The following is a 12,253-nucleotide window of genomic DNA, read 5'->3' as shown; positions in this document are numbered from 1 at the left end:
GGTTCGTTCTTCCTATGGGAAAGTATTTTTTTAAGAATTCTTGTTGCATTTGACCCTAGGAATGAATCGAGTTGGCTTCTAAAGAATTCAACCATTGCTTGGCTCTATCTTTAAGGGAGAAGGGGAATAATCTAAGTTTCAGAGCATCATCAGTGAAATTCTGAATCTTGACAGTGGTGCAAATCTCAAGGAATTCATCTAGGTGTTTATATGGATCTTCATTGGTGAGCCCATAAAAAGATGGAAGCATTTGGATCACACTAGACTTTATTTCATATTGTACAGCTGCTACCTCAGGAAATCGAATGCAAGATGGGGAAGTGTAAATAGTGGGAGTAAAATATTTCCTCAGGAGTTTGGGTTGTTCTTCAGCCATCTTAAGAGGTGGGGATGATCCTAATGTTTTGATCTTAGCTCGAATGTTCCTAAGGGTTCGTTCTATTTCAGGGTCAAAAGGTAATAGGTTTCGTACTCTAGAACGACTACCTTGCATACACTAGTACTTGATCAATCAAGCATGCAATAAAAGATAAACACATCAATCCTTGTGTTTGTCCTGAAACCACTAGACAGCTCCTAACTGGTTTGAAGAGGGCACCTAAGCCTCCAATCCGGTCTAATGAACCGAGTTGACCAGGTAAGCTCCCAGGTAAGTGGAGGGGTCACGATGCGTTCGCAAAGGTCCCACTTAAAACTCACTTGCCTCGAACAGATGAACTGTCTCCCTTATAGGGACAAAGCTTGCCTAGACATCAACTAAGCCACAGAGCGAAATTGGTGCAACTTTCGGTGATCTTCGTCCTATTGAGCTCGAATATCCCTAGGGGCCAATGTCTAATTGATTTTAATTAAAGTGACACTATGTGAGATTGAGTTCACCTAAATTGGGCAAGAGTCCGGTGATGAAATCCGGCTCTTATCTTGTTGGGGTGATTGCCCTTACTATGTGCAAATTGATTTGTGTATGTGTATCAAGCATGCATTCACAATTTTGCTATAATTAAAATCAAACAATCACCACAAAATTTCAAACCAATAATTAATTTAAATAAGAAAAGTTTAGAGGTTACCAAAGGGAATTTCTCCAGCGATTTTTTTTTTTTTTTTTTTTTTTGCAAACCTCTACAGCATTTCTTTTTCGGCAGTTCTCCTTTTGATCATCCCAGATTTTTTTTCTTTCTCGATTCCTGATAAAAGAAATAAATAAATAAATAAAAATTGATAAGGGAGAAAAAGAAGAAAAATAACAATAATAGAAAAAAAAATTTTAATTAATTTTTTTTTAATTTTTAAATAATTTTTTTTAAATAAGAAAAATAACTATGCTAGCAATCCCCGGCAGCGGCGCCAAAAATTGATCGGTTATTTCAATTTTGAAAATAAAACCACGCAATAGCACGTATCCTGTAGGATAGTGATTACGGGTGTCGGTCCACAGGGATTGAAGAATAAGTTATTTTTCTTTTAAAAATAAATCAACAAGAAGGATTTGCTAACTTGATTTAACTAAATCAAACTATGAGTACGGATTGAAATTTTATCAAAGTAAATAGATCTAGGGTTTGGAATCCACCACATAGCATTGCATCAAGGATTGTGTTCTTAATCTTATCTTTTGGAGAGGCATGCAATTTTGGCTACAAGCCTTATAAAATAAAAGCATAAAGAGTTTTAGGAAGATCCATCTTCGGTATAGCATGAAGTGTCTACCTAAGTATGCTAATCTAGGGTGTAGCACATCTCATCTTCCTAGGCATGGATCATCTTAGACTACTTTAGCAACATGAATAGTAAATGGCATGCTCAAGGTTTAAACATCATAAAATAATTTTTCATTGAGAATGAGAATTTAAACAAACTCCAAAAAGATTAAAAGAGTAAGAACTACAATGCCCTGTTACATTGCTAGGGCTTCATCCAGCCCTAGACTAGGTGTTCAGCCGCGCATGGTGGCCGGATGTCCTTCCATCTTCAAATGAAAGCCTTCACCTCTCATTCTTCCCAGAATAACACAAACTCTTCTCTTTCCTCCCCTCTCTCTTCTTTTTTTTTATTTCTTTCTCTCGGCTGGTGGCTTCTTCTTCTTCACCGAAACAGGGGTTCTCCCCTGTTTTCTTTCTTCTCAACTGAGCTCTCTCCTTTCCAAGCCGACGGCCACCCTCTTTATACCCATTCTCCCCCTTGATGGATCCACTGAGAGCGCGCTGGAGATGCGGATGTGAGATCACGGGATGCCCGGACGCGGAGGAGGCTGGGATCACGGAAAGAAGGCTGGGCTCTTGATGCGGCTCGGAATGCACGCGGTTGATGGCGGAGCTAGATCTCGGCTGCGAGCTGCATCACCGGCGGAGGAAGAGGCGGAGATGCTGGGATTTTGACTGCTAGGAGTGGATCGTTGATCTCGGATCTCGCTCGGAACGGCAGCTGTGAGGAGGCGGGGATGCAGGTGGATGCCTGATGCGTGGCTGGCTGGAGACGTGAGGCGTGCCGGCACGATCTCTGCTGATCTGGTCGCGATTGGGAGCTGAGATCTGGGACGCCTCGGCTGTGGAAGGAAATCCGGATGGCCGGAGATGTGCTGCAGACTTGAATTGCGCCATGGATGCGTTGAAGACGCTTCAGACGAACGCCTGATTCGCTGGATTGCATCGCGGGATGAAGAGGCGGGGTCATCCGAGATTTGGGATCTTGAATCCGGAGGAGACGCGGACGGTGATGGCGAGAATCGGGAGGCTGGGTCGATTTGGAAATCTCCCTTGTTTCAGTGCTGCATTGGGGCCGGCTGGGAGGGAGATGAGCTTTGTTTTGAAGCAAAGGAAAAACGTGTGGATTTGAGCCTGGGAGATTTGCTGGATACGGGGGATGATGAATCGCATGAGGATTCATCTGGGAAGCTTGGATTGGCTTGGATAGTGGAGAAAATCTGGGAAGGATAGGGAAGGATACGGCTGAGCTGGGAGATGGTCCGAAACAGGGGAAGAGAAGAGGAGAAGAATGATGCGGAAGATGAATACGGGCGTGAGTGAATTTTATTATTATTATTTTTTAGAGAGATGGTTGGGGTCCACTCGGGTAGGTTGGGAGGGCTCTGTTTTGCTAAGTTGGGAAGCCTGGTGCACACGGGAAAGATGACGTGGACAAAGGAATGGATAGCTTTATGCACATGTGGAAGAAAGTAATCCACACATGAAACAGATTGGGACTAATTCGTGAATGGGGTGACTCGACCTGCACACACATTAAACTAAATCGATATAGAAAATTAAACCAAACTTGAATTACCGCTAATAATTTATTAAAATGAAATGACGAGGGGAAACATATTTTCTTCTGTTAATATTTAAAATATGTGTATAACAATAATAATAAGTGCTATGTAAAATAGATAAATTTGTACATTAATTAGCACTTATCACACCCCCAAACCTACATTTTGCTAGTCCTCGAGCAAAATAGAAGAGAAATTAACTCACTTTCGCAGGAATCGCGATTGTATTTACCATATGCAACAAGGCTTTAAACCCCTAGGTTACCCTAGTGGACGAGTTATAGTCTCGTGAGGGTTTCCAGTGAAGATACCCACAAACTTCAATATCATTTATTGTTATGATTAATTTGTTGTTGTTGTTGTTGTTTTTTTTTTTTTTTAATTTGATTGATGAAACTTCAAATTCCAAGTGCATACTAGCTAGAAAAAAAACTTTTTTTTTAATTAAAATCTAATTTAAGATACATAAATGATAAGAATTTCAAAGCACACACGGTTTTATTTACTAAGTCAGCCCAAATTCTAGATTAGTATACAATCTAAGTTAAAGTCATTAAGTTTCCGTTTAGGGAGTTGTAAGACTTATTTATACTGGAGTGCTCGGTGAAATCTGGACCGTACACAAGCTAAGGGTTCGGATCTCCAAAATATTGTTAATACTAGTAGTTTCCAAGGATTGGTCGAAAAGACCTACTCACTGATTCAAAATCATCTTATCTGCAGGATTTCGAGAGTTGTGGATGTTTACTTTAGTACCTCACGGGCTTTATCTGTAATATTCTAGTTTACTCGAGTTTTTACAACGACGGCTTTCACACTATTGTCTTTTCGGTCAATACAACATTTTTTTTTCTTTTTTTTTTAAAAAAAAGATATATAAATTGTGCACTTTTACTCTTGTGGTGATTTTCTCCGTGTAACGAGCAATCAGTCGACAACTCTCACACCAATTGGCATAAGGTGTCGGGCATCAAGACTCCCCTACGGACTTATGCTCGGAGTCCTCATCACAAGCCCACTTGATCTTTGACAATAGGTAGCCCTTTTCGATGTTCCTGACTAAATCCATTTTTATTGATGTTTTTTTTTTTTTTTTTGGATTAGATAAGTATGATTCATCAGGGTCCAAGGTTGCTACCATACTCTCAACATAATGTCGAGCCTAGACCTTAGAAGAGTCGGCCAGTGTGTAGTGAAATTCCAAAGTATTAATTAGCTTACAACTCCCCAAGAGAGACTTAATAAAAAGAACTTAAATTTGTATTACTTCCGACTAGTCATTGGGCTTTTTAGATTTTATATACCTTGTGTGTTTAGCATTCTCGCATTAATGTATAGAAACGAGGTTTTTTTATAAAAAAAACAAAAAAAAAATTTAATTAATTTTTTTTAATTATTATTATTATTTTATAAAAAATGAAAATGAACACATTTTTTTTAAAAAAGATATTTTTATTTTTTATTTTTTTATTTCTTTTGATAAACCTGACATTATGAAGTGAAAACGAATGCAAGAGATGCAAACAAAACAAAAAATGAAAAAAATACTTAAAAATACCCCCAAACCTAAACCTAACATTGTCCTCAATGTTAAAGAAATCTAAGAGAATTGGGTTGCCTCCCAACAAGCGCTAAGTTTATTGTCTTCAGCCAGACATAGTGAGATAGTTTTTGCATCTCCTTCTATGAGGTCATCTATTTTGTCTATCATAAAACACTCAATTTCCCTTGCGGGTTGGTCGGCCGCATTGAACACATTTAATTTTACCTTCATGTTCCCAAATGATATGTTCATTACCCCTGTTCTACAATTGATGCATGCATTGGCTGTTGCTAAAAAGGGCCGCCCAAGGATCACGGGGATTTGTTTATTAGGATTGGGCTCATGTTCCATATCAAGGACAATGAAATCTACTGGAAAATAGAATTTATCTACCTTGACAAGAACATCTTCAATTATCCCACGTGGTGTTTTTACAGATCGATCAGCCAATTGAAGGGATACCGAGGTTGGTTTTAACTCACCTAAACCAAGTTTCTCATAAACTGAATAAGGTAAAAGGTTGACACTTGCCCCTAGATCTAAGAGTGCTCGATCAATGAAATTATTTCCTAAGACACAGGAGATGGTGGAGCACCAGGATCTTTGAATTTTGGAGGGGTGTTGTGTTGGAGAATAGAACTCACTTGCTCAGTTAGGAAGACCTTTTTAGGCACATGTGTCCTAGATTTTCGCTTTTGTGTACAAAGGTCTTTGAGAAATTTGGCATAGGAGGGAACTTGTCTGATGGCATCAAGGAGTGGGAGGTTAATTTTAACTTGTTTGAAGACCTCCATCATCTCTTCTAATGAAGTTCCCTTTTTGCCAAATGGAGAGGGTGAAGTAAGAGCTTCAGGATATGGGGCCTTTGGGATATGAGTTTTGGCAGAAGGTGGACTAGGTGAAGAAGAAGAAGAAGGTTTTTCATTTGACACATTTCTATCCTCTTCTTCATCTTCCTTATTGTTGTCGTCCCCAATCTTATTGTCTACTACACGTCCACTCCTTAGGGTAGTCAAAGCATTGGCTTGTTCATGATGAATTGCATTTAGTTGATTTTCTTGAGCCATGTATTATCCCCTAGGATTACTTAGTGGTTGGCTTGGAAGCTTTCCTTCCTCTCGCTTGTTTAGTGCATTAGCTAGTTGACCCATTTGGGATTCTAGCTTGGCGATTGATTGCGTATGAGAGTGCACTAATTGTGTAATGGTTTCCAAACCTTGAAGGGCGTTCAACACTTTCTCCTCAAAGGCTGTGTTTCTTTGGAGTGGAGGAGAAGTGTGTTGAAATTGAGTCGAGGGACGGTAGGATGAATATTTTGTTGGGTTTGAAAATTCTGAGGATTTTGAAAATTTTGGGAATAGGGTTGGGCTGTGTTCGAAGCTTGCTGCTTCCAAGAAAAGTTTGGATGATTTCGCCATCCCGGGTTATATGTATTGGAAAATGGGTCATTACCCGGTCTAGGCAGTGTTTGAGCAGCATTGATTTGTTCTTGCACGAGTTCGGAGAAATTGGGGCGCTGAAGGGCACTCATGAATAGGGTGGGATGGGCTAGAACAAATAGTACACACTTGTGCTTGGGAAGAGTTCATGTAATGCCCACCTATCATCAGTTGGTCAATCTTATGGGACAATGCATCTACCTTGCTAGACAGGTCCATAGAATGACTTATTTCACAAATGATCCCTTTTCTTTGAGAACTCGGGGGTGCTTGACGAGAACATGAAGCATGGTGGAGGAGGGAGTTTTCATTTAGATTTTCAAATAATTTCCATACTTCATGCTCATTTTGAAGCATGAATGTCCCCCCACATGCGGCATCAATCATCTGACGGTTTCGTTCAGTCAATCCGTCATAGAAGTATTGCACTAGCTGCCACTTAGGTATTTGATGATGTGGGCATTTACGGATTAGGTCCCGAAATCTCTCCCAAGTTTCATGAAATTCTTCTCCCTTAGTTTGGGAGAAGCTTGTGATAGCACGTCTAAACTGGTTCGTTCTTCCTATGGGAAAGTATTTTTTTAAGAATTCTTGTTGCATTTGACCCTAGGAATGAATCGAGTTGGCTTCTAAAGAATTCAACCATTGCTTGGCTCTATCTTTAAGGGAGAAGGGGAATAATCTAAGTTTCAGAGCATCATCAGTGAAATTCTGAATCTTGACAGTGGTGCAAATCTCAAGGAATTCGTCTAGGTGTTTTATATGGATCTTCATTGGTGAGCCCATAAAAAGATGGAAGCATTTGGATCACACTAGACTTTATTTCATATTGTACAGCTGCTACCTCAGGAAATCGAATGCAAGATGGGGAAGTGTAAATAGTGGGAGTAAAATATTCCCTCAGGAGTTGGGTTGTTCTTCAGCCATCTTAAGAGGTGGGGATGATCCTAATGTTTTGATCTTAGCTCGAATGTTCCTAAGGGTTCGTTCTATTTCAGGGTCAAAAGGTAATAGGTTTCGTACTCTAGAACGACTACCTTGCATACACTAGTACTTGATCAATCAAGCATGCAATAAAAGATAAACACATCAATCCTTGTGTTTGTCCTGAAACCACTAGACAGCTCTTAACTGGTTTGAAGAGGGCACCTAAGCCTCCAATCCGGTCTAATGAACCGAGTTGACCAGGTAAGCTCCCAGGTAAGTGGAGGGGGTCACGATGCGTTCGCAAAGGTCCCACTTAAAACTCACTTGCCTCGAACAGATGAACTGTCTCCCTTATAGGGACAAAGCTTGCCTAGACATCAACTAAGCCACAGAGCGAAATTGGTGCAACTTTCGGTGATCTTCGTCCTATTGAGCTCGAATATCCCTAGGGTCCAATGTCTAATTGATTTTAATTAAAGTGACACTATGTGAGATTGAGTTCACCTAAATTGGGCAAGAGTCCGGTGATGAAATCCGGCTCTTATCTTGTTGGGGTGATTGCCCTTACTATGTGCAAATTGATTTGTGTATGTGTATCAAGCATGCATTCACAATTTTGCTATAATTAAAATCAAACAATCACCACAAAATTTCAAACCAATAATTAATTTAAATAAGAAAAGTTTAGAGGTTACAAAGGGAATTTCTCCAGCGATTTTTTTTTTTTTTTTTTTTTGCAAACCTCTACAGCATTTCTTTTTCGGCAGTTCTCCTTTTGATCATCCCAGATTTTTTTTCTTTCTCGATTCCTGATAAAAGAAATAAATAAATAAATAAAAATTGGTAAGGGAGAAAAAGAAGAAAAATAACAATAATAGAAAAAAATTTTTAATTAATTTTTTTTAATTTTTAAATAATTTTTTTAAATAAGAAAAATAACTATGCTAGCAATCCCCGGCAGCGGCGCCAAAAATTGATCGGTTATTTCAATTTTGAAAATAAAACCACGCAATAGCACGTATCCTGTAGGATAGTGATTACGGGTGTCGGTCCACAGGGATTGAAGAATAAGTTATTTTTCTTTTAAAAATAAATCAACAAGAAGGATTTTGCTAACTTGATTTAACTAAATCAAACTATGAGTACGGATTGAAATTTTATCAAAGTAAATAGATCTAGGGTTTGGAATCCACCACATAGCATTGCATCAAGGATTGTGTTCTTAATCTTATCTTTTGGAGAGGCATGCAATTTTGGCTACAAGCCTTATAAAATAAAAGCATAAAGAGTTTTAGGAAGATCCATCTTCGGTATAGCATGAAGTGTCTACCTAAGTATGCTAATCTAGGGTGTAGCACATCTCATCTTCCTAGGCATGGATCATCTTAGACTACTTTAGCAACATGAATAGTAAATGGCATGCTCAAGATTTAAACATCATAAAATAATTTTTCATTGAGAATGAGAATTTAAACAAACTCCAAAAAGATTAAAAGAGTAAGAACTACAATGCCCTGTTACATTGCTAGGGCTTCATCCAGCCCTAGACTAGGTGTTCAGCCGCGCATGGTGCCGGATGTCCTTCCATCTTCAAATGAAAGCCTTCACCTCTCATTCTTCCCAGAATAACACAAACTCTTCTCTTTCCTCCCTCTCTCTTCTTTTTTTTATTTCTTCTCTCGGCTGGTGGCTTCTTCTTCTTCACCGAAACAGGGGTTCTCCCCTGTTTCTTTCTTCTCAACCGAGCTCTCCCCCTTTCCAAGCCGATGGCCACCCTCTTTATACCCATTCTCCCCCTTGATGGATCCACTGAGAGCGCGCTGGAGATGCGGATGTGAGATCACGGGATGCCCGGACGCGGAGGAGGCTGGATCACGGAAAGAAGGCTGGGCTCTTGATGCGGCTCGGAACGCACGCGGTTGATGGCGAGCTAGATCTCGGCTGCGAGCTGCATCACCGGCGGAGGAAGAGGCGGAGATGCTGGGATTTTGACTGCTAGGAGTGGATCGTTGATCTCTGATCTCGCTCGGAACGCAGCTGTGAGGAGGCGGGGATGCAGGTGGATGCCTGATGCGTGGCTGGCTGGAGACGTGAGGCGTGCCGGCACGATCTCTGCTGATCTGGTCGCGATTGGGAGCTGAGATCTGGACGCCTCGGCTGTGGAAGGAAATCCGGATGGCCGGAGATGTGCTGCAGACTTGAATTGCGCCATGGATGCGTTGAAGACGCTTCGGACGAACGCCTGATTCGCTGGATTGCATCGTGGGATGAAGAGGCGGGTCATCCGGGATTTGGGATCTTGAATCCGGAGGAGACGCGGACGGTGATGGCGAGAATCGGGAGGCTGGGTCGATTTGGAAATCTCCCTTGTTTCAGTGCTGCATTGGGGCCGGCTGGGAGGGAGATGAGCTTTGTTTTGAAGCAAAGGAAAAACGTGTGGATTTGAGCCTGGGAGATTTGTTGGATACGGGGGATGATGAATCGCATGAGGATTCATCTGGGAAGCTTGGATTGGCTTGGATAGTGGAGAAAATCTGGGAAGGATAGGGAAGGATACGGCTGAGCTGGGAGATGGTCCGAAACGGGGGAAGAGAAGAGGAGAAGAATGATGCGGAAGATGAATACGGGCGTGAGTGAATTTTATTATTATTATTTTTTAGAGAGATGGTTGGGGTCCACTCGGGTAGGTTGGGAGGGCTCTGTTTTGCTAAGTTGGGAAGCCTGGTGCACACGGGAAAAGATGACGTGGACAAAGGAATGGATAGCTTTATGCACATGTGGAAGAAAGTAATCCACACATGAAACAGATTGGGACTAATTCGTGAATGGGGTGACTCGACCTGCACACACATTAAACTAAATCGATATAGAAAATTAAACCAAACTTGAATTACCGCTAATAATTTATTAAAATGAAATGACGAGGGGAAACATATTTTCTTCTGTTAATATTTAAAATATGTGTATAACAATAATAATAAGTGCTATGTAAAATAGATAAATTTGTACATTAATTAGCACTTATCACACCCCCAAACCTACATTTTGCTAGTCCTCGAGCAAAATAGAAGAGAAATTAACTCACTTTCGCAGGAATCGCGATTGTATTTACCATATGCAACAAGGCTTTAAACCCCTAGGTTACCCTAGTGGACGAGTTATAGTCTCGTGAGGGTTTTCCAGTGAAGATACCCACAAACTTCAATATCATTTATTGTTATGATAATTGTTGTTGTTGTTGTTGTTTTTTTTTTTTTTTTAATTTGATTGATGAAACTTCAAATTCCAAGTGCATACTAGCTAGAAAAAAAACTTTTTTTTTAATTAAAATCTAATTTAAGATACATAAATGATAAGAATTTCAAAGCACACACGTTTTATTTACTAAGTCAGCCCAAATTCTAGATTAGTATACAATCTAAGTTAAAGTCATTAAGTTTCCGTTTAGGAGAAGTTGTAAGACTTATTTATACTGGAGTGCTCGGTGAAATCTGGACCGTACACAAGCTAAGGGTTCGGATCTCCAAAATATTGTTTAATACTAGTAGTTTCCAAGGATTGGTCGAAAAGACCTACTCACTGATTTCAAAATCATCTTATCTGCCAGGATTTCGAGAGTTGTGGATGTTTACTTTAGTACCTCACGGGCTTTATGCTGTAATATTCTAGTTTACTCGAGTTTTTACAACGACGGCTTTCACACTATTGTCTTTTTCGGTCAATACAACATTTTTTTTTCTTTTTTTTTTTAAAAAAAAGATATATAAATTGTGCACTTTTACTCTTGTGGTGATTTCTCCGTTGTAACGAGCAATCAGTCGACAACTCTCACACCAATTGGCATAAGGTGTCGGGCATCCAAGACTCCCCTACGGACTTATGCTCGGAGTCCTCATCACAAGCCCACTTGATCTTTGACAATAGGTAGCCCTTTTCGATGTTCCTGACTAAATCCATTTTTATTGATGTTTTTTTTTTTTTTTTGGATTAGATAAGTATGATTCATCAGGGTCCAAGGTTGCTACCATACTCTCAACATAATGTCGAGCCTAGACCTTAGAAGAGTCGGCCAGTGTGTAGTGAAATTCCAAAGTATTAATTAGCTTACAACTCCCCAAGAGAGACTTTAATAAAAAGAACTTAAATTTGTATTACTTCCGACTAGTCATTGGGCTTTTTAGATTTTATATACCTTGTGTGTTTAGCATTCTCGCATTAATGTATAGAAACGAGGTTTTTTTTATAAAAAAAACAAAAAAAAATTTAATTAATTTTTTTTAATTATTATTATTATTTATAAAAATGAAAATGAACACATTTTTTTTTAAAAAAGATATTTTTATTTTTTATTTTTTTATTTCTTTTGATAAACCTGACATTATGAAGTGAAAACGAATGCAAGAGATGCAAACAAAACAAAAAATGAAAAAAATACTTAAAAATATCCCCAAACCTAAACCTAACATTGTCCTCAATGTTAAAGAAATCTAAGAGAATTGGGTTGCCTCCCAACAAGCGCTAAGTTTATTGTCTTCAGCCAGACATAGTGAGATAGTTTTTGCATCTCCTTCTATGAGGTCATCTATTTTGGTCTATCATAAAACACTCAATTTCCCTTGCGGGTTGGTCGGCCGCATTGAACACATTTAATTTTACCTTCATGTTCCCAAATGATATGTTCATTACCCCTGTTCTACAATTGATGCATGCATTGGCTGTTGCTAAAAAGGGCCGCCCAAGGATCACGGGGGATTTGTTTATTAGGATTGGGCTCATGTTCCATATCAAGGACAATGAAATCTACTGGAAATAGAATTTATCTACCTTGACAAGAACATCTTCAATTATCCCACGTGGTGTTTTTACAGATCGATCAGCCAATTGAAGGGATACCGAGGTTGGTTTAACTCACCTAAACCAAGTTCTCATAAACTGAATAAGGTAAAAGGTTGACACTTGCCCCTAGATCTAAGAGTGCTCGATCAATGAAATTATTTCCTAAGACACAGGAGATGGTGGGAGCACCAGGATCTTTGAATTTTGGAGGGGTGTTGTGTTGGAGAATAGAACTCACTT

The 12,253-nt window shown here is 39.5% G+C and overlaps 1 non-coding gene across 1 annotated transcript; it reads left to right on the top strand.

Moving 5' to 3' along the window:
• Nucleotides 1–6,695: 6,695 nt before the first annotated feature.
• Nucleotides 6,696–6,801, top strand: LOC120108183. Its single transcript, XR_005509662.1, has one exon. It is a non-coding gene; the product is annotated as a small nucleolar RNA R71 (small nucleolar RNA).
• Nucleotides 6,802–12,253: the final 5,452 nt, after the last annotated feature.

The sequence above is a fragment of the Phoenix dactylifera genome, unplaced genomic scaffold (genome assembly GCF_009389715.1).
Source record: "Phoenix dactylifera cultivar Barhee BC4 unplaced genomic scaffold, palm_55x_up_171113_PBpolish2nd_filt_p 001207F, whole genome shotgun sequence".
In the NCBI taxonomy this organism is placed as follows: Eukaryota; Viridiplantae; Streptophyta; class Magnoliopsida; order Arecales; family Arecaceae; genus Phoenix; species Phoenix dactylifera.
This window is presented reverse-complemented; position numbering and strand designations above follow the sequence as displayed.